This window comes from Coregonus lavaretus (assembly GCF_964263955.1).
Source record: "Coregonus lavaretus genome assembly, chromosome: 19".
Classification (NCBI taxonomy): Eukaryota; Metazoa; Chordata; class Actinopteri; order Salmoniformes; family Salmonidae; genus Coregonus; species Coregonus lavaretus.
Window position 1 is genome coordinate 39,186,981 of NC_140006.1, and position 20,436 is coordinate 39,207,416.

Sequence of the window (20,436 nt, forward strand, 5' to 3'; positions counted from 1 at the left end):
AATTAGTTGTTTAAAAACTAAAAATAACCCGAAATGTCAGTTAATCGCTCAGCACTAGCCACTATCAACATCAGTAAAATACACTGCTCAAAAAAATAAAGGGAACACTTAAACAACACAATGTAACTCCAAGTCAATCACACTTCTGTGAAATCAAACTGTCCACTTAGGAAGCAACACTGATTGACAATACATTTCACATGCTGTTGTGCAAATGGAATAGACAACAGGTGGAAATTATAGGCAATTAGCAAAACACCCCCAATAAAGGACTGGTTTTGCAGGTGGTGACCACAGACCTCTTCTCAGTTCCTATGCTTCCTGGCTGATGTTTTGGTCACTTTTGAATGCTGGCGGTGCTTTCACTCTAGTGGTAGCATGAGACGGAGTCTACAACCCACACAAGTGGCTCAGGTAGTGCAGCTCATCCAGGATAGCACATCAATGCGAGCTGTGGCAAGAAGGTTTGCTGTGTCTGTCAGCGTAGTGTCCAGAGCATGGAGGCGCTACCAGGAGACAGGCCAGTACATCAGGAGATGTGGAGGAGGCCGTAGGAGGGCAACAACCCAGCAGCAGGACTGCTACTTCCGCCTTTGTGCAAGGAGGAGCAGGAGGAGCACTGCCAGAGCCCTGCAAAATGACCTCCAGCAGGCCACAAATGTGCATGTGTCTGCTCAAACAGTCAGAAACAGACTCCATGAGGGTGGTATGAGGGCCCGACGTCCACAGGTGGGGGTTGTGCTTACAGCCCAACACCGTGCAGGACGTTTGGCATTTGCCAGAGAACTCCAAGATTGGCAAATTCGCCACTGGTGCCCTGTGCTCATCAGCTGGTTCACACTGAGCACATGTGACAGACGTGACAGAGTCTGGAGATGCCGTGGAGAACGTTCTGCTGCCTGCAACATCCTCCAGCATGACCGGTTTGGCGGTGGGTCAGTCATGGTGTGGGGTGGCATTTCTTTGGGGGGCCGCACAGCCCTCCATGTGCTCGCCAGAGGTAGCCTGACTGCCATTAGGTACCGAGATGAGATCCTCAGACCCCTTGTGAGACCATATGCTGGTGCGGTTGGCCCTGGGTTCCTCCTAATGCAAGACAATGCTAGACCTCATGTGGCTGGAGTGTGTCAGCAGTTCCTGCAAGAGGAAGGCATTGATGCTATGGACTGGCCCGCCCGTTCCCCAGACCTGAATCCAATTGAGCACATCTGGGACATCATGTCTCGCTCCATCCACCAACGCCACGTTGCACCACAGACTGTCCAGGAGTTGGCGGATGCTTTAGTCCAGGTCTGGGAGGAGATCCCTCAGGAGACCATCCGCCACCTCATCAGGAGCATGCCCAGGCGTTGTAGGGAGGTCATACAGGCACGTGGAGGCCACACACACTACTGAGCCTCATTTTTACTTGTTTTAAGGACATTACATCAAAGTTGGATCAGCCTGTAGTGTGGTTTTCCACTTTAATTTTGAGGGTGACTCCAAATCCAGACCTCCATGGGTTGATACATTTGATTTCCATTGATCATTTTTGTGTGATTTTGTTGTCAGCACATTCAACTATGTAAAGAAAAAAGTGTTTAATAAGATTATTTCATTCATTCAGATCTAGGATGTGTTATTTTAGTGTTCCCTTTATTTTTTTGAGCAGTGTATATACCTTGACAGGGACCATACAGTTTTGTGGCTGTTAATTTTCACTTCACTTTTGTGGCTGCTAGCCATCAAGCTAACGAAGTTGGTACCAGATGTGTTTTGCAATGGAGCCCTCTTTGTCTGGAGAACTAAATGATCGGTTCCAGCGCTGTAGGAGCTGTATCTATTACGCTTTGTTTCGGGACAAACCGGATCACTCGGAGTTCCAATGCGGCAAGTAAACATGTTTACTTGCCGAGGATTATAGGCTTGAGGTGGCTTCCTTGATCAAGCAGGTCACCAGCCCACGTAAGAAACTGGGGGAAACACAGAGTGGAATGTTTACATTTTCTACGCCGGTGGCTGGACGGCGTTCGCGCTTGTTGGATGCATCTCCGCCTTGTCGTTTGTCGTTATCCGACTGGCCGGTGTTGCCCAGAGCTCTTCCATCTGATAGCGCCGTCGAAGGAGCACAGCATGAGAAGAAAGGCAATCAACGATGGTCGCATGTCACGAGCCGTGGAAGCCGAAGACAGCAATCTCCCGCAAAGCAGTCTAAACTCCCAACGAGAGGCCCGGAGCAGATACAAACAACTAACCCTAACCTTAAAAATGTGTAGTTAATGCCTTAACTTAACATTAACATTAAACACTTCGAAATTTGAAGTTTGCAACAACTTCAAAATGTTATGTTTGAGAAACATGGATGAATGTCTAATTCTGACGTGAGGCAGAGGTAATTGTGCAAACCAACAAATATAGAGTGTGCATATGCGCTGCATGTTTGTACTGTAGCTTCTGAGAGATTCTGCAAAATATCCTAGTTATTTAGGCAAAATAATCTATTCAACTAGCTTGTATCGTTTGGCCAGCATAATGCAATGCATTAAGACTAACTTTTGTTGAAACTTTTTTTTACAACAGTCAAGTGAGTTAAAGTTCAATAATTGCAACGCTAGCAACGGTGCTTTTTCAATTATGCACACATTGCACCATTATATGAAGTGTGTGCATATGCGCACAGCATTGAGAGATTCTGCAGTGCAAAATATTATTGCTTCCTTTTCTAGCCTACTATTAAATACATCATATTTTTCCACAGGTTTCCGTTTCATGACAGGCCAAGGCTGCAGCAATGGGTAGAAAATGTCAGGCGGATGGATTGGGAACCCACCTGACACTCAACTCTGTGCCCTTCACTTTGAAGATGAGTGTTTTCGCATTGATGGGAAGAGTAAGCCTCACCTGGACTGCTGTGCCCACCATTTTGTCCTTTTCCAGCTAATCTACAAAAGCGGTCACAAGACCCCAGGGAAAAACAAAGGAGTAAGGTAAGTACAGAGGTATGTGGCCATGTTTATCATGATGCACATGATCAAAGGTACAGACACACGCATACGCACACAAGCGCTAGCACACGCACTCTACACACACGTATATTGTAATGTTGTTGTATGGTGGTATTATACATTTTGTATTGTAGATATGTAGTGGTGTAATAATGTTATATGATGTACTGTTTTATATTTTGTGCTTGGACCCCAGGAAGAGTAGCTGCTGCCTTGGCAGCAGCTAATGGGGATCCCTAATACATACAAATACAAATATACTTACTGTGCTGAGGTTGAGGATCTTGACGGTAGCTGATAATGTTGAAGCAGAAATTGATCACAGCGATATCACTGTGATACTGGGTATGCATAATGATACTACTTTTGTGTCAGATGAAGGGCTACATCACAATGCATGTGAGGAAAGTGTGGTGTCAGACACTATCGATCATGGTTTTGCCGTTCAGGAAACCACTTGTGTTCCTGAACACAACTACACTGTGATTGAATCACCCAGAACACTCAATACACTGTGATGGAATCACCCAGAACACTCAATACACTGTGATGGAATCACCCAGAACACTCAATACACTGTGATGGAATCACCCAGAACACTCAATACACTGTGATGGAATCACCCAGAACACTCAATACACTGTGATGGAATCACTCAGAACACTCAATACACTGTGACGGAATCACCCAGAACACTCAATACACTGTGACGGAATCACCCAGAACACTCAATACACTGTGACGGAATCACCCAGAACACTCAATATACTGTGATGGATTCACTCAGAACACTCAATACACTGTGATGGAATCACTCAGAACACTCAATACACTGTGATGGAATCACCCAGAACACTCAATACACTGTGATGGAATCACCCAGAACACTCAATACACTGTGATGGAATCACTCAGAACACTCAATACAATTAGAATCATGCTGTGGTAACCAGGAAGGAGAGTAATGGAGTGCTGCATCAGATGACCTGGCCTCCACAATCCCCCGACCTCAACCCAATTGAGATGGTTTGGGATGAGTCGGACGGCAGAGTGAAGGAAAAACAGCCAACAAATGCTCAGCATATGTGGGAAGTCCTTCAACTGTTGGAAAATAATTCCAGGTGAAGCTGTTTGAGAGAATGCCAAGAGTGTGCAAAGCTGTCATCAAGGCAAAGGGTGGCTATTTGAAGAATCTCAAATACAAAATATAGTTTGATTTTTTTAACACTCTTTTGGTTACTACATGATTCCATAGGTGTTATTTCATAGTTTTGATGTCTTCACTATTATTCTACAATGTAGAAAATAGGAAAAATAAAGAAAAACCCTTGAATGAGTAGGTGTGTCCAAACTGGTAGTGTACTTCAACAAAGTACTGAGTAAAGGGTCTGAATACTTAAATATGATATGTTCTTTTTTGTATACATTTTTTTTTAAATCTGAAGACCCGTTTTTTGCTTTGTCATTATGAGGTATTATGTGTAGATTGATGAGAAAACAACAACAATTTAATCCATTTTAGAATAAGGCTGAAACGTAACAAAATGTGGAAAAAGTCAATAGGTCTGAATTCTTTCCGAATGCACTATATAAACTTTGATATTTTTTTGGTACAGGTAGGTCAATTTACTTTCACCGATTTTTTTTGTACACTCACATGGCAATCATAGACTGGAATACTGAATTCTGGTTTGTGGAATAGAGAGGAGGTTCTCAACAGGCGGCCAGTCTTGGAAGGGGGACTTGAAGAAGGAGACTGCGAAGTCCAGGCACTGCTGCTCTCTTTGTTCTGAGTGTTTGCAGTGCTAGTGTTTTTAGTCCATCTGTGATTCTCACATTATGTGCCCAGTATGATCGTTTTCTTACTCTTTCTTAGCAGATAATGACAACATGACAATAACAGTATGATGTATTGATGATGTAATGAAAAGTTGGAAGGTGGTTGGGTAATGGAGGACATCAGGTGGATCCGTGTCTGGTTGTTAGGCAGAACCCCTAAGTCAGCCAAACTCAACTGGCGGGCCGCGGTACGGGCCCAGAGAAGGGTCAATCCGGACCGGACAACATCGCATTTTGTTATATAAAATTCAATACATTATTTTTTTGACAGCTTTAAAAAATCCACCGGCCTCTTTAACTCAGCAACCTGTCTTTCTCACGCTCTCTCAAAGCAACGCCCACCTCTACTAGCGCCCCGTCTAATCCAATCGCGTGGTTATATGCAAATATATGAGGCCGCGTCTTACCCAATCACATGAATCCAAATATCCTCTGCGGAAACTTGCAACAAGCAGGCAGAAAGAAACAGAAAGATTTGATCACGGTTCATCTGTAAATATCACAGATAGGAGCTTAGTTACCAGTATCTTTGTTAATATGGCTTGTTAAATAAATAAAAAAAGTTGACTCTGAAAACCGTATATTCAAAGACGAGTGGACGGAACAGTATTTATTCATTCACTAGCACAAAACCAATGTGCCTGATATGCAGTGAGTCTGTAGCTATCGTGAAAAGTGCTAATGTTAAGCGCCATTATGACACCAGGCATAGTCAATTCGATCATACGGATCCCCTGAACAAGGAGTTGAGAACAAAGAAGATTAACCAACTCAAATCCCGATATGAGAGGTCCACCAAAGTCCTTGTCAATTCCCTGACAGCCCAACAACGTGCAATGGAGTGTTCACTGAGGATAGTTTGGGTTTTGGGAAAACACAAAAAAAAACATTTTCAGGAGCTGAGATGGTAAAAGGACGCATGTGTGAAGTTGCTGACGCCTTGCTTGAAGGTAAACAAAAAGATGAGCTCAGGGAAAAGATCAAACAGATCCCACTGTCAGATTCCACAGTAATGAGAACTGAAATATTAGCTGAAGATTTAACTTCACAACTTGATGAGGCCATTCAGAATGCACCATGCATTTCATTAGCTGTGGATGAATCAACAGATAACACTGATAATGCCCAGCTTCTGGTGTTTGTCAGATTTTATAACGAAACAAAGAAGGAATTCTGTGAGGAGCTGTTGGGCTTAACAAATCTAGAAGCACACACACGGGGAGAGGATATCCATGAGGCCATCAAAGGGATGCTGACAAAAAAGGGTGATAGATCTGAAGTCAGTGGTCTCCATCACCACAGATGGAGCTCCAGCCATGATAGGAAGAGGGAGGGGACTGGTTGCACGTTTGAAAGAGGACCACCCTGACCTGACATCATGTCACTGCATCATCCATCAATCTGTCCTGTGTGCCAGTCTGGGAAAATAGTATTCTGAGGTCATGACAAAGATGATGAAACTGAACAGCTTTTTGAGAGCAACATCATCCCTACAACATCGCCTGATACGAGGCATTCTGACAGAGGCCAATGCCAGTTTTGATGATTTGCTACTGCACAACAATGTCAGATGGCTCAGCAAAGGCAGGGTTTTGGTACGCTTTTGGGCCATTCAGGAGGAAATCAAAGCTTTCTTATCAGAGCAAAAGAGTGACAAGGGAACTCAGTTTTCTGAGTTTTTGGAAGATGAGGAGAAGATGGAAAGAGTTGCATTTTTGACAGACATATCATCACACCTTAATCAACTGAACGTTAAGCTGCAGGGACGGGACAACACAGTGTGTGATATGATAACAGCAGTCTGGGCTTTCCAGAAGACATTTGAGCTTTTCAAGAATGATCTCCAGGGAGAAGTTGTCCACTTCCGCAATCTTCTGGTGCAAACGCAGGGAGACAAAGATGTTCCCAACCATGTTGATGTCACTCAGAAGCTGATGGATAACGTCAAGGCTCACTTTGATGACTTCACTGTTGGAAGAGAACTGCTGCTGCTCATCCAGAACCCCTTCTTGGTCACAACTGTGACAAAGTTGTCAGAAGAAGCAAAACAGATCTTCAGATGGGAAGATGTTGCATCACTGCTAATGGAGTTGATTGAGCTGCAAGAAAATGTGTCTTTGAAGGAGCAGGCTGGTGATTGTGACCCTGTCACTTTCTGGGGAAAGATGGTGCCTACAGCTGATGTCCCTGTTCTCAAGAGACTGGCGCTTGACATCCTGACCATGTTTGGCTCCACATACAGCTGTGAATCAGCCTTCTCCACAATGAACTTTATTAAAAACAAATACCGCACCAGCTTCACCAATGAACACCTGCACCAGTGTCTCAGAGTTGCTCTCACACTATTTGTGCCAAAGTTCAAAGCATTGGCAGGAGACAGAAAGTGTTATTTCTGTCATTGATGCAAGGGCAAGGCCCAGAGTGACTTACAGTGCCTTGCAAAAGTATTCATCCCCCTTGGCGTTTTTCCTATTTTGTTGCATTACAACCTGTAATTTAAATGGATTTTTATTTGGATTTCATGTAATGGACATACACCCTCTGCTGCAAGTTGCCCATGCCTCCCCCCCCGCTTCTCCTTCACACAAATTCAGACAGCTGATGTTTTGAAAGCGCTGCAAAATCTGGACCCCTACAAATCAGCTGGGCTAGACAATCTGGACCCTTTCTTTCTAAAACTAGCCGCCGAAATTGTCGCTACCCCTATTACTAGTCTGTTCAACCTCTCTTTCATAACGTCTGAGATCCCCAGAGATTGGAAAGCTGCCGCGGTCATCCCCCTCTTCAAAGGGGGTGACACTCTAGATCCAAATTGCTACAGACCTATATCCATCCTGCCCTGCCTTTCGAAAGTATTCGAAAGCCAAGTTAACAAACAGATAATCGACCATTTCGAATACCACCGTACCTTCTCCGCTATGCAATCCGGTTTCCGAGCTGGTCACGGGTGCACTTCAGCCACGCTCAAGGTCCTAAACGATATTATAACCGTGATTGATAATAGACAGTACTGTGCAGCCGTCTTCATCGACCTGGCCAAGGCTTTCGACTATGTCAACCACCGCATTCTTATTGGCAGACTAAATAGCCTTGGTTTCTCAAATGACTGCCTCGCCTGGTTCACCAACTACTTCTCAGATAGAGTTCAGTGTGTCAAATCGGAGGGCCTGTTGTCTGGACCTATGGCAGTCTCTATGGGGGTGCCACAGGGTTCAATTCTTGGGCCGACACTTTTCTCTGTGTATATCAATGATGTCGTTCTTGCTGCTGGTGACTCTCAGATCCACCTCTACGCAGACGACACAATTTTGTATACATCTGGCCCTTCATTTTACACTGTGTTAACAAACCTCCAAACGAGCTTCAATGCCATACAACAATCCTTCAGTAGCCTCCAACTGCTCTTAAACACTAGTAAAACTAAATGCATGCTTTTCAATCGAACGCTGCTGGCACCCGCCCACCCGACTAGAATCACCACTCTCGACGGGTCTGACCTAGAGTATGTGGACAACTACAAATACCTAGGTGTCTGGTTAGACTGTAAACTCAACTTCCAGACTCACATAAAGAATCTCCAATCCAAAGTTAAATCTAGAATCGGCTTCCTATTTCGCAACAAAGCCTCCTTCACTCATGCTGCCAAACATGCCCTCGTAAAACTGACTATCCTACCGATCCTTGACTTCGGCGATGTCATTTACAAAATAGCCTCCAACACTCTACTCAGCAAATTGGATGTAGTCTATCACAGTGCCATCCGTTTTGTCTCCAAAGCCCCATACACTACCCACCACTGTGACCTGTACGCTCTTGTTGGCTGGTCCTCACTACATGTTCGTCGTCAAACCCACTGGCTCCAGGCCATCTATAAATCACTGCTAGGCAAATCCCCGCCTTATCTTAGCTCATTGGTCACCATAGCAGCACCCACCCGTAGTCTGCGCTCCAGCAGGTATATCTCACTGGTCATTCCCAAAGCCAACACCTCCTTTGGCCGCCATTCCTTCCAGTTCTCTGCTGCCAATGACTGGAACGAATTGCAAAAATCTCTGAAGCTGGAGACTCTTATCTCCCTCAATAACTTTAAGCATCAGTTGTCAGAGCACCTTACCGATCACTGCACCTGTACACAGCCCATCTGAAATTAGCCCACCCAACTACCTCATCCCTATATTGTTATTTATTTTGCTCTTTTGCACCCCAGTATCTCTATTTGCACATAATCTCTTGCACATCTAGCATTCCAGTGTTAATACTATTGTAATTATTCTGCACTATAGCCTATTTACTGCCTTACCTCCATAACTTGCTACATTTGCACACACTGTATATATATTTTTCTGTTGTATTTCTGACTTTATGTTTTTTACCCCATATGTAACTCTGTGTTGTTTTTTTATTGCACTACTATTCTTTATCTTGGCCAGGTCGCAGTTGTAAATGAGAACCTGTTCTCAACTGGCTTACCTGGTTAAATAAAGGTGAAATAAAATAAAAATACACAAAATAGTCCAAATTGTTGAAGTGAAATGAAAAAAATAACTTGTTTCAAAAACTTCAACAAAAAAAAAAAACGGAAAAGTGGTGCGTGCATATGTATTCACCCCCTTTGCTATGAAGCTCCTTTGCTATTTCCCCCTTCTGATAACCAGGTGGCGAATCGCATCTCTGCATGTCTGGCAGACATATCAGTATGGATGACGGATCACCACCTCAAGCTGAACCTTGGCAAGACGGAGCTGCTCTTCCTCCCGGGGAAGGACTGCCTGTTCCATGATCTCGCCATCACGGTTGACAACTCCGTTGTGTCCTCCTCCCAGAGTGCGAAGAGCCTTGGCGTGACCCTGGACAACACCCTGTCGTTCTCCGCTAACATCAAGGCGGTGACCTGATCCTGTAGGTTCATGCTCTACAACAGGGGTGTCAAACTAATTTTAGCTCAGGGGCCACATGGAGGAAAATCTATTCCCAAGTGGGCCGGACCGGAAAAATCATGGTATATATAACTTAAAAACAACAACTTCAGATTGTTTTATTTGTTTTAATACGATCAACATACAACATAAAGCTGGAGCCTGAGGACAGTGTGTCCAAAATAGTACAAGCACAACATCACTATTAATCATAAAACACGTCAAGTTTATTTGAAAATTCTAAAGAAAAAGAACACACAAACACACAATGCCTCAGTGATTCACAGAAGTATATCACAGATCACAGAACTATATCAGGGTGTCTCATGCAGCACTTTAAGTGGGGTTGCATAGTTTATTTTGACTTCTGATACCTGGCATCTTTTAGCTTTCACCAGCGCATCAATATCAGGCGTCACATCCTGAGTGGCAGCCAACTTCAGGATGTGTTTCAAGTGCTTGTGCGTGAGCCTTGAGCGCAGCTTTGTTTTATTTATGCTCATTACAGAGAAAACTTGCTCACAAAGATATGTGGTTCCAAACATGCACAACAGTTTTGCAGCGAAGGCTGTCAAGTTGGGGTAACCTGGCAAGAGATTCTGATCAAATGTGTCCAAGCCAGCTGCGGCAAATTTGCCCTTCAAATCCGAGTCACACTGCAAGTCTATTATTTCAAGTTGGATGCTGACGGGCAGATCAGAGGGATTCACGGTGAATGGCGAGCAAAAAACTTTGAAGTCTTTCTCCAGTTCACCAAAAATCTGAAAGCGTTGCTCAAACTCCCGTAACAGTCCCGTTATTTTATATTTGAACCGCTTCATGACTGCCACATGTTGGGTCGCGCACACATTTTTCAGACAGGGGAAGTGAGCTGCATCACCACCGGCAAGTTGCGTCTCCCACAATGACAGCTTCAACTTGAAAGAACGTATGCTGTCATAATACTGCGTGACAACTTTGTTGCGCCCTTGCAGCTGTTTGTTCAAGTTATTCAGGTGCTCTGTAACATCCACCATAAATGCAAGGTCCTGCATCCATTCTGCGGAATGAAATTCTAACACTGGTTTGCCCTTTTCTTCCATGAACTGTTCAATTTCTTCTCGTAAATCAAAGAAAAGCCTCAGCACAGCACCTCGGCTTAACCATCTTACCTCAGTGTGGTATGGCAGGCCATAGATGTGGTCTTTCTCTCTGAGAAGGCTGTCAAACTGACGGTGATTCAGGCTTCTGGATTGGATGAAATTAACAGTTTGGATGACCACCTTCATGACGTTATCCATCTTTAATGACTTGCAACACAAAGCCTCCTGGTGCAAAATACAGTGAAAAGTCAAAAAATCACGTCCTCCATTTGCAGATTGCACTTTCTCTCTGAACTTTGTCACAACGCCTGCTTTTTTCCCGATCATTGAGGGCGCACCATCTTTAGCCAGGCTGACAGCGCGGGACCAGTCCACTCCGACCCTGTCCAGTGCGCCGACGAGTGCGGTAAAAATATCAGCTGCTGTCGTTGTATCTGTCATCGGCACCAACTCCACGAACTCCTCGGTGACGGTCAATGTGTCATCAACTCCGCGGATAAAAATGGCCAGTTGTGCAACATCTGTAATGTCCGTGCTTTCATCAATTGCAACCGAAAACGCAATAAATGACTTTACTTTTTGCTTCAACTGGCTGTCCAAATCCACTGAAAGATCGGAAATCCTGTCTACAACTGTGTTTCTTGTCAGGCTGATATTTACAAAAGCCTGCTTTTCAGGGCACACAATCTCCGCTGCCTTCATCATGCATGTTTTTACAAATTCACCCTCACTAAATGGTTTTGAAGCCACTGCGATTTCATTAGCAATGAGGTAGCTAGCTTTCACTGCAGCGTCACTGATGTCTCGGCTGTGAGTAAACACAGACTGCTGTTTCTTCAGACCCGCCAACAGTTCATTCACCTTCTCTCTTCTCCGCTGTCCTTGAAAGTTGTCATATTTGTCGGCATGAAGACTCACATAGTGGCGACGAAGGTTATATTCTTTCAGCACTGCAACATGCTGTGAACACACCAAACATACAGCTTTCCCATTCAATTCCGTGAATAAATAGGAGGATGACCATTTTTCTTGGAACACTCTGCACTCTGCGTCCACTTTTCTCTTTTTTGACAGAGACATATTGGGGCAATGAGGGTGCCAAAGCACATAATGTTAAAAGTAGAAGCTGTAATACATTTCGCGGGCAAAACAAAGTAGCTCATTGGCTGCACGTGCTTGACCTACTTGCTCTGCCCCGGTATAAACAGTTTACTTGCTTAACACAATTGCTATTGCGCCATCCAGTGGACGCAATTGGAACAGCAGTTTATTTTATTGAAAAATTGCAGCGCATTTTTATACTTTACAAAATCATCTCGCGGGCCGGATTAAACCCGTTTGACACCCCTGCTCTACAACATTCGGAGAGTACGACCCTGCCTTACACAGGAAGCGGCACAGGTCCTAATCCAGGCACTTGTCATCTCCCGTCTGGATTACTGCAACTCGCTGTTGGCTGGGCTCCCTGCCCGTGCCATTAAACCCCTACAACTCATCCAGAATGCCGCAGCCCGTCTGGTGTTCAACCTTCCCAAGTTCTCTCACGTCACCCCGCTCCTCCGCACACTCCACTGGCTTCCAGTTGAAGCTCGCATCTGCTACAAGACCATGGTGCTTGCCTACGGAGCTGTGAGGGGAACGGCACCTCCGTACCTTCAGGCTCTGATCAGTCCCTACACCCAAACGAGGGCATTGCTTTCATCCACCTCTGGCCTGCTGGCTCCCCTACCTCTGCGGAAGCATATTTCCCGCTCAGCCCAGTCAAAACTGTTCGCTGCTCTGGCACCCCAATGGTGGAACAAGCTCCCTCATGACGCCAGGACAGCGGAGTCACTCACCACCTTCCGGAGACATTTGAAACCCCACCTCTTTAAGGAATACCTGGGATAGGATAAAGTAATCCTTCTACCCCCCCCCCCCCTTACCCCAACCCAAACCCCAACCCAAAAAAAAAAAAAAAAAAAAAACATTGTAAAGTGGTGATCCCACTGGCTATAAGGTGAATGCACCTATTTGTAAGTCACTCTGGATAAGAGCGTCTGCTAAATGACATAAATGTAAATGTAAATGTAAATAAGATCTGATGCAACCAATTCCCTTCAGAAGTCACATAATTAGTTAAATAAAGTCCACCTGTGTGCAATCTAAGTGTCTCATGATCTGTCACACGATCTCAGTATATATACACCTGTTCTGAAAGGCCCCAGAGTCTGTAACACCACTAAGCAAGGGGCACCACCAAGCAAGCGGCACCATGAAGACCAAGGAGCTCTCCAAACAGGTCAGGGACAAAGTTGTGGAGCAGTAGATCAGGGTTCGGTTATAAAACAATATCTGAAACTTTTAACCTCCCACAGAGCACCATTAAATGCATTATTAGAAAATTTAAAAAATATGGCACCACAACAAACCTGCCAAGAGAGGGCCACCCACCAAAACTCACAGACCAGGCAAGGAGGGCATTAATCACAGAGTCAACAAAGAGACCAAAGATAACCCTGAAGGAGCTGCAAAGCTCCACAGTGAGATTGGAGTATCTGTCTATAGGACCACTTTAAGCCGTACACTCCACAGAGCTGGGCTTTACAGAAGAGTGGCCAGAAAAAAGCCATTACTTAAAGAAAAAAATAAGCAAACACGTTTGGTGTTCGCCAAAAGCCATGTGGGAGACTCCTCAAACATATGGAAGAAGGTACTCTGGTCATATGAGACTAAAATTGAGCTTTTTGGCCATCAAGGAAAATGCTATGTCTGGCGCAAACCCAACACCTCTCATCACTCCGAGAACACCATCCCCACAGTGAAGCATGGTGGTGGCAGCATCATGCTGTGGGGATGTTTTTCCCATCGGCAGGGACTGGGAAACTGGTCAGAATTGAAGGAATGATGGATGGCGCTAAATACAGGGAAATTCTTGAGGGAAACCTGTTTCAGTCTTCCAGAGATTTGAGACTGGGACGGAGGTTCACCTTCCAGCAGGACATTGACCCTAAGCATACTGCTAAAGCAACACTTGAGTGGTTTAAGGGGAAAAAATTTAAACGTCTTGGAATGGCCTAGTCAAAGCCCAGACCTCAATCCAATTGAGAATATGTGGTATGACTTACAGATTGCTGTACACCAGTGGAACCCATCCAACTTGAAGGGGCTGGAGCAGTTTTGCCTTGAAGAATGGGGGGGGGGGGGGGGGGGGTGAATAGTTATGCACGCTCAAGTTCTGTTTTTGTCTTATTTCTTGTTTGTTTCACAAGAAAAAATATGTTGCATCTTCAAAGTGGTAGGCATGTTGTGTAAATCAAATGATACAAACCCCTCTATAATCAATTGTAATTCCAGGTTGTAAGGCAACAAAACAGGAAAAATGCCAAGGGGGGTGAATACTTTCGCAAGCCACTGTATACATGAATATTGCATGGCCCACAGTGACGTTCTGTGCATTCAGATTATAATTTCTCAACTCTCCTTTGTTCTCCAGAAAACATGCACATTATTTTATTTAAAAATAAATAATAATTCAAGGCCCATGTACAATGGTTCACAGTGGACTTTTTGCATAGACAATTATGCAACCACTTTTGTTCTTCAGCCATGTTGATGCAATGTTGCACGTTTACATTCGAAATAAGTTGTAATTCATTCAAATTCTTAGTCTCATTTAATGTATTTGATGTACATTTTGTATAACAACATGTTTCCTAAGTCATAGACGACTTATGTTTGTTACTATGCTGACCCACAGCTCCGATAAAGGACAATATCCATCCGGACCTTTGCCATCTAGGAAATTTGTGTCACTGGACTTTCTCAAATAGTAGTTGAGTACCCCTGCCCAAGGTCCTGGAGAACAGGAGCATAGTAAAGGGAACAGGTTAGGAGACAGAGACGTAAACAAGCAAACACACAGGTTACAGGTTGATCAGGTATGTAAAACTACAGTTATTGCAACATTTAATTTAAATGTTTGATTAGACATGCAATAATGTTAACGGCAGACAGAAAAGAAAGGATTACCTGTCAAATGTTTTATGTCAGTGGGGTTGATGAGGTGGTAAGGGATGGTCCCAGGAAAAGATGAGAGAGGTGAGTTGTGAGAGAAACTCTGAGGTGGTGTCATGTGGTACAGCAGGCGATAGGGTGAGTACTCTGGAGGCCTGGACACTGCTGTTGTGTGCAAAGAGAACTACCCTCAGGTTGTCCTCCCACCGTTCCCGGTACCCGTCAAGGGACTTGCCCATGGCAGTCTTGAGGGTCTGGTTGGTCCGTTCATCCAAACCTGGAGGAAGGGGTAGGAAAGGGATATCTATTGACAATGGAAGGTATTGATCTGTCTGACTATGTACCATGGAAAAACTAAAACTAATTGTACAAAAAAAAAACTAAAACAAACAGAATATAACCTGTAACATCCATACCTTGTTCCAGAGTTCACGACCTCGTCACTACAGATGACCTCAGGAGAACCGTAGGTGTTGAAGATGTCCATCATCGCCTTGGAGGTGGCCTCGCCAGTCTTGTCCTTGATGGGTATCATACAAAAGGAAAATACATTTTTGGTTCCATGCACCCTTTTTAAATGGGTAACAGAAGGGAATTTAGAGTTAAGCATGTACTCTTCCTTTACTGACCTTATGAATATTGCCTCCACCCACTTGGTAAAGTAATCGGTCGCTGTCAGACACCAGCTGTTGCCATTCCTGGATTTCATGAAGGGACCGATGAGGTCCACCCCTAACATTTAAAGTGTTAAGAGAGAAGATTACTTAATTCTTACCCGTATCTGTGTCATTCAGTATGCAGATTTTCATATTTGTAAGGATAATGATACACATTCTATAGTATTGTAACTCTGCTGTGGTCAAATAAAGCAACCATTACAAAACAACTTATCAGGGCAAAATAAAAATTTGACACTTACCGATCATGTGCCATGGTGAAACAACTGATGGGCTTTAACTCCAACACACTCTTCCCCCTCTCAAACTTCTGTCAGCCTAGACTGGTTCTGACCTTTAAGCACAAGGTGACAAATTGAAACACTGTGTTCTCTCTGATATGACATTCATTGAAATCATAATAATTTCAGATATAATAGAATGTGATCCATAAACAAAAGGTTATTTCACTTTCTTTCGCCAAAAGAAGCGTAGGTTGATTTTGTAAATCATGCACTTCACTCCGAAATAGCCAACATGCATCTCGGTCAGCATGGCCTCCTTCTCCTCAAAGAAATTCACTCTCCTGTGTGGCTGGCCATCCTTCCCCCGTAGGTACAGTGCCGTCGGTAAGTATTCAGACACCTTGGCCTTTTCCACATTTTGTTAGGTTACATCCTTATTTAAAAATTGATTTAAATAAAAAAAATGTAATCAGTCTACAAACAATACCCCATAATGACAAAGAAAAAACAGGTTTAGACATTTTTGCTAATTTATAAAAAAAATTAAAAAACGGAACTATTACATTAACATTAGTATTCAGACCCTTTACTCACTACTTTGTTGAAGCACCTTTGGCAGCGATTACAGCCTCTAGTCTTCTTGGGTATGAATCTACAAGCTTGACACACCTGTATTTGGGGAGTTTCTCCCATTCTTCTCTGCAGATCCTCTCAAGCTCTGTCAGGTTGGATGGGGAGCGTCGCTGCACAGCTATTTTCAGGTCTCTTTAGAGACGTTCGATCGGGTTCAAGTCCGTGCTCTGGCTAGGCCCCTCAAGGACATTCAGAGACTTGTCCCGAAGCCACTCCTGTGTTGTATTGGCTGTGTGCTTAGGGTCGTTGTCCTTTCGGAAGGTGAACCTTCGCCCCAGTCTGAGGTCCTGAGCGCTCTGGAGCAGGTTTTCGTCAAGGATCTCTCTGTACTTTGCTCCGTTCATCTTTCGCTCGCTCCTGACTAGTCTCCCAGGCCCTGCCGCTGAAACACATCCACACAGCATGATGCTGCCACCACCATGCTTCACCGTAGGGATGGTGCCAGGTTTCCTCCAGATGTGACGCTTGGCATTCAGGCCAAAGAGTTCAATCTTGGTTTCATCAGACCAGAGAATCTTGTTTCTCATGGTCTGAGAGTCTTTAAGGTGCTATTTTGGCAAACTCCAAGCGGGCTGTCATGTGGCTTCCGTCTGGCCACTACCATAAAAGCCTGAATGGTGGAGTGCTGCAGAGATGGTTGTCCTTCTGGAAGGTTCTCCCATCTCCACAGAGGAACTCTAGAGCTCTGTCAGAGTGACCATCGGGTTCTTGGTCATCACCCTGACCAAGGTCCTTCCTGACCAACGTGGTTCCAAACTTCCATTTAAGAATTATGGAGGCCACTGTGTTCTTGGAGACCTTCAATGCTGCAGACATTTTCTGGTACCCTTCCTCAGATCTGTGCCTCGACACAATCCTGTCTTGGCGCTCTACGGACAATTCCTTCGACCTCATGGCTTGGTTTTTGCTCTGACGTGCACTGTCAACTGTGGGACCTTATATAGACAGGTGGGGGTCTTTCCAAATCATGTCCAATCAATTGAATTTACCACAGGTGGACTACAATCAAGTTGTAGAAACATCTCAAGGATGATCAATGGAAACACGATGCACCTGAGCTCAATATCGAGTCTCATATGCAAACATTTCTAAAAACCTGTGTTTGCTTTGTCATTATGGGGTATTGTGTGTAGATTGATGAGGAAAAATGTAATTTCACCCATATGAGAATAAGGCTGTAACGTAACAAAATGTGGAAAAAGTCAAGGGGTCTGAACACTTTCCGAATGCACTGTATTCAGTTCATATACATATTATTCATATTTAATTCAGTGAGTGAAATTATGTTGAATAAATTAATCTGTTAATTTGAACTAAGCAAGCTGCTAAATCGTTCAGTTTACATCTTGCCTAGGCTACTGGAGACTACCTGAAATGAGATGTAAGCCTATCAGGGGCTATAGGCTACCTGCATCTATCAAAGCAAACCATTGCAAAATGTAATTACAATCATAAACCCAGATTTTAGTCTGTAGCCTATGCCTTTTATGAAATGACAAGTCAATCTCACAAATGGGCCATTTATAACGGTTTGTAGTTGTAATGAATACTCATGGAGAAAAAGGTGTAGATCCACGCGCAGAGCGCAGCAGGTGTTTATTTCACCTTCACAGAAGGCAGGAATCGTGGTCACAGGCAGGCAATGGTCATACACAGGTAGGCAAACAGGCAGGAGAATCAAAAACTAGGACTGAAGGCTATAACTGGTTCTTACAAACGAGCTAGGAAAAGGCTTAGTAGAGTCAAAACGAACAATACCTCACAAGGCACAAACAGAAAGAACTGAACTAAATAAGGAGCTGATGAGACCAGGTGTCACGATCGTCTACCAATGAGGAGGACCAAGGCGCAGTGTTGAATGTGAACATGATAAGACTTTATTAAATCAAGCACGAACAAAACAATAAACGACTCGTAACGTCCAACGGTAAACATATACCGACACGGAACAAAAACCCACAAACACAAAGTAAAAAACAGACAGTTAAATATGGCTCCCAATCAGAGACAACCAGCCAACAGCTGACACTCGTTGCCTCTGATTGGGAGTCACTAAGGCAAACATAGAAAACAACAAACCAGAACCCCCAACATAGAAACACACCACATAGAACAAACACACCTGGGCTCAACAACTAGAGTCCCATAGCCAGGGTGTGACAGTACCCCCCCCCTAAAGGCGCGGACTGCGACCGCGCCTCAAAAATAGCAAAACAGGGGAGGGCTGGGTGGGCATACCTCCTCGGCGGCGGTTCTGGCTCCGGGCTTGACCCCCACTCCTTCTCTAACCCCCCAAAGTACCCCTGGTCCGGTCTGGCCCTGCTGACCAGAGCTGAACTGAACACTGGTGGAGCGGATTGCTCTAGCTCCGGCGTGACGCAGCACCTGACCGGTGCCGGATCCGCCACCGGTGGAACAGGCACGGGCCGTGCCGGACTGACGACGCACACCACTGGCTTGGTGTGGGGAGCAGGAGCGGACCGAGCCGGGCTGACGTAGCGCACCACTGACTTGGTGCGGGGAGCTTGGATGGGCCGGACAGGGCTGACGAAACGCACCACAGACTTGGTGCGGGGAGCAGGAATGGGCCGGACTGGGCTGGCGATGCGCACCGTAGACTTGGTGCGAGTGGCAGGAACAGGCCGGACCGTACTGGGAACACACACCACTGGCCCTACGTGGGGATCAGGAACAGGCCGGACCGGAGTGGCAACACACGCCAGTACCTCTCGCCGTGCCTCTACATCTTCCACCCCCTCTTCGACCAGTGGCCCCCGTAACCTGGCGGCCTCCTCTGCCACTCCGCTGGGCCGCTCTGCCGCGGTCTCCTGCTGGCCCGTCGTCCACGGCGTTAGCCCCCCCCTAAAAAATGTCTGGGCGTCTCTCCCCGTGGACCAGGCCTCCATGTCTCTCGCCAGCCTTTCGCCCTTCTGCCACAAAGTCAAGCCCTTCTCTTCCTCACTCGGCTTGACCCAGTCGAGGAGGCGAAGGAGATCTGTTAGGGATCTCCCTGGCGATGGCTCCTGGACACGCTGCTTGGTCACATCTTGGTGGGTTTTTCTGTCACGATCGTCTACCAATGAGGAGGACCAAGGCGCAGCGTTGAATGTGAACATGATAAGACTTTATTAAATCAAGCACGAACAAAACAATAAACGACTCGTAACGTCCAACGGTAAACATATACCGACACGGAACAAAAACCCACAAACACAAAGTAAAAAACAGACAGTTAAATATGGCTCCCAATCAGAGACAACCAGCCAACAGCTGACACTCGTTGCCTCTGATTGGGAGTCACTAAGGCAAACATAGAAAACAACAAACCAGAACCCCCAACATAGAAACACACCACATAGAACAAACACACCCTGGCTCAACAACTAGAGTCCCATAGCCAGGGTGTGACACCAGGTGAGTAACTAACACAGATGAAATCAATGAACAAAAATGAAAGACAGGGCTATGTTCAAGAACACACGGTTGACTTTTATTTTTTTATTTATTTTATTTCAACTTTATTTAACCAGGTAAGCCAGTTGAGAACAAGTTCTCATTTACAACTGCGACCTGGCCAAGATAAAGCAAAGCAGTGCAATAAAAACAACATAGAGTTACATATGGGGTAAAAAACATAAAGTCAAGAATACAACAGAAAATATATATACAGTGTGTGCAAATGTAGCAAGTTATGGAGGTAAGGCACTAAATAGGCTATAGTGCAAAATAATTACAATAGTATTAACACTGGAATGCTAGATGTGCAAGAGATTATGTGCAAATAGAGATACTGGGGTGCAAAAGAGCAAAATAAATAACAATATAGGGATGAGGTAGTTGGGTGGGCTAATTTCAGATGGGCTGTGTACAGGTGCAGTGATCAGTAAGGTGCTCTGACAACTGATGCTTAAAGTTAGTGAGGGAGATAAGAGTCTCCAGCTTCAGAGATTTTTGCAATTCGTTCCAGTCATTGGCAGCAGAGAACTGGAAGGAATGGCGGCCAAAGGAGGTGTTGGCTTTGGGAATGACCAGTGAGATATACCTGCTGGAGCGCAGACTACGGGTGGGTGCTGCTATGGTGACCA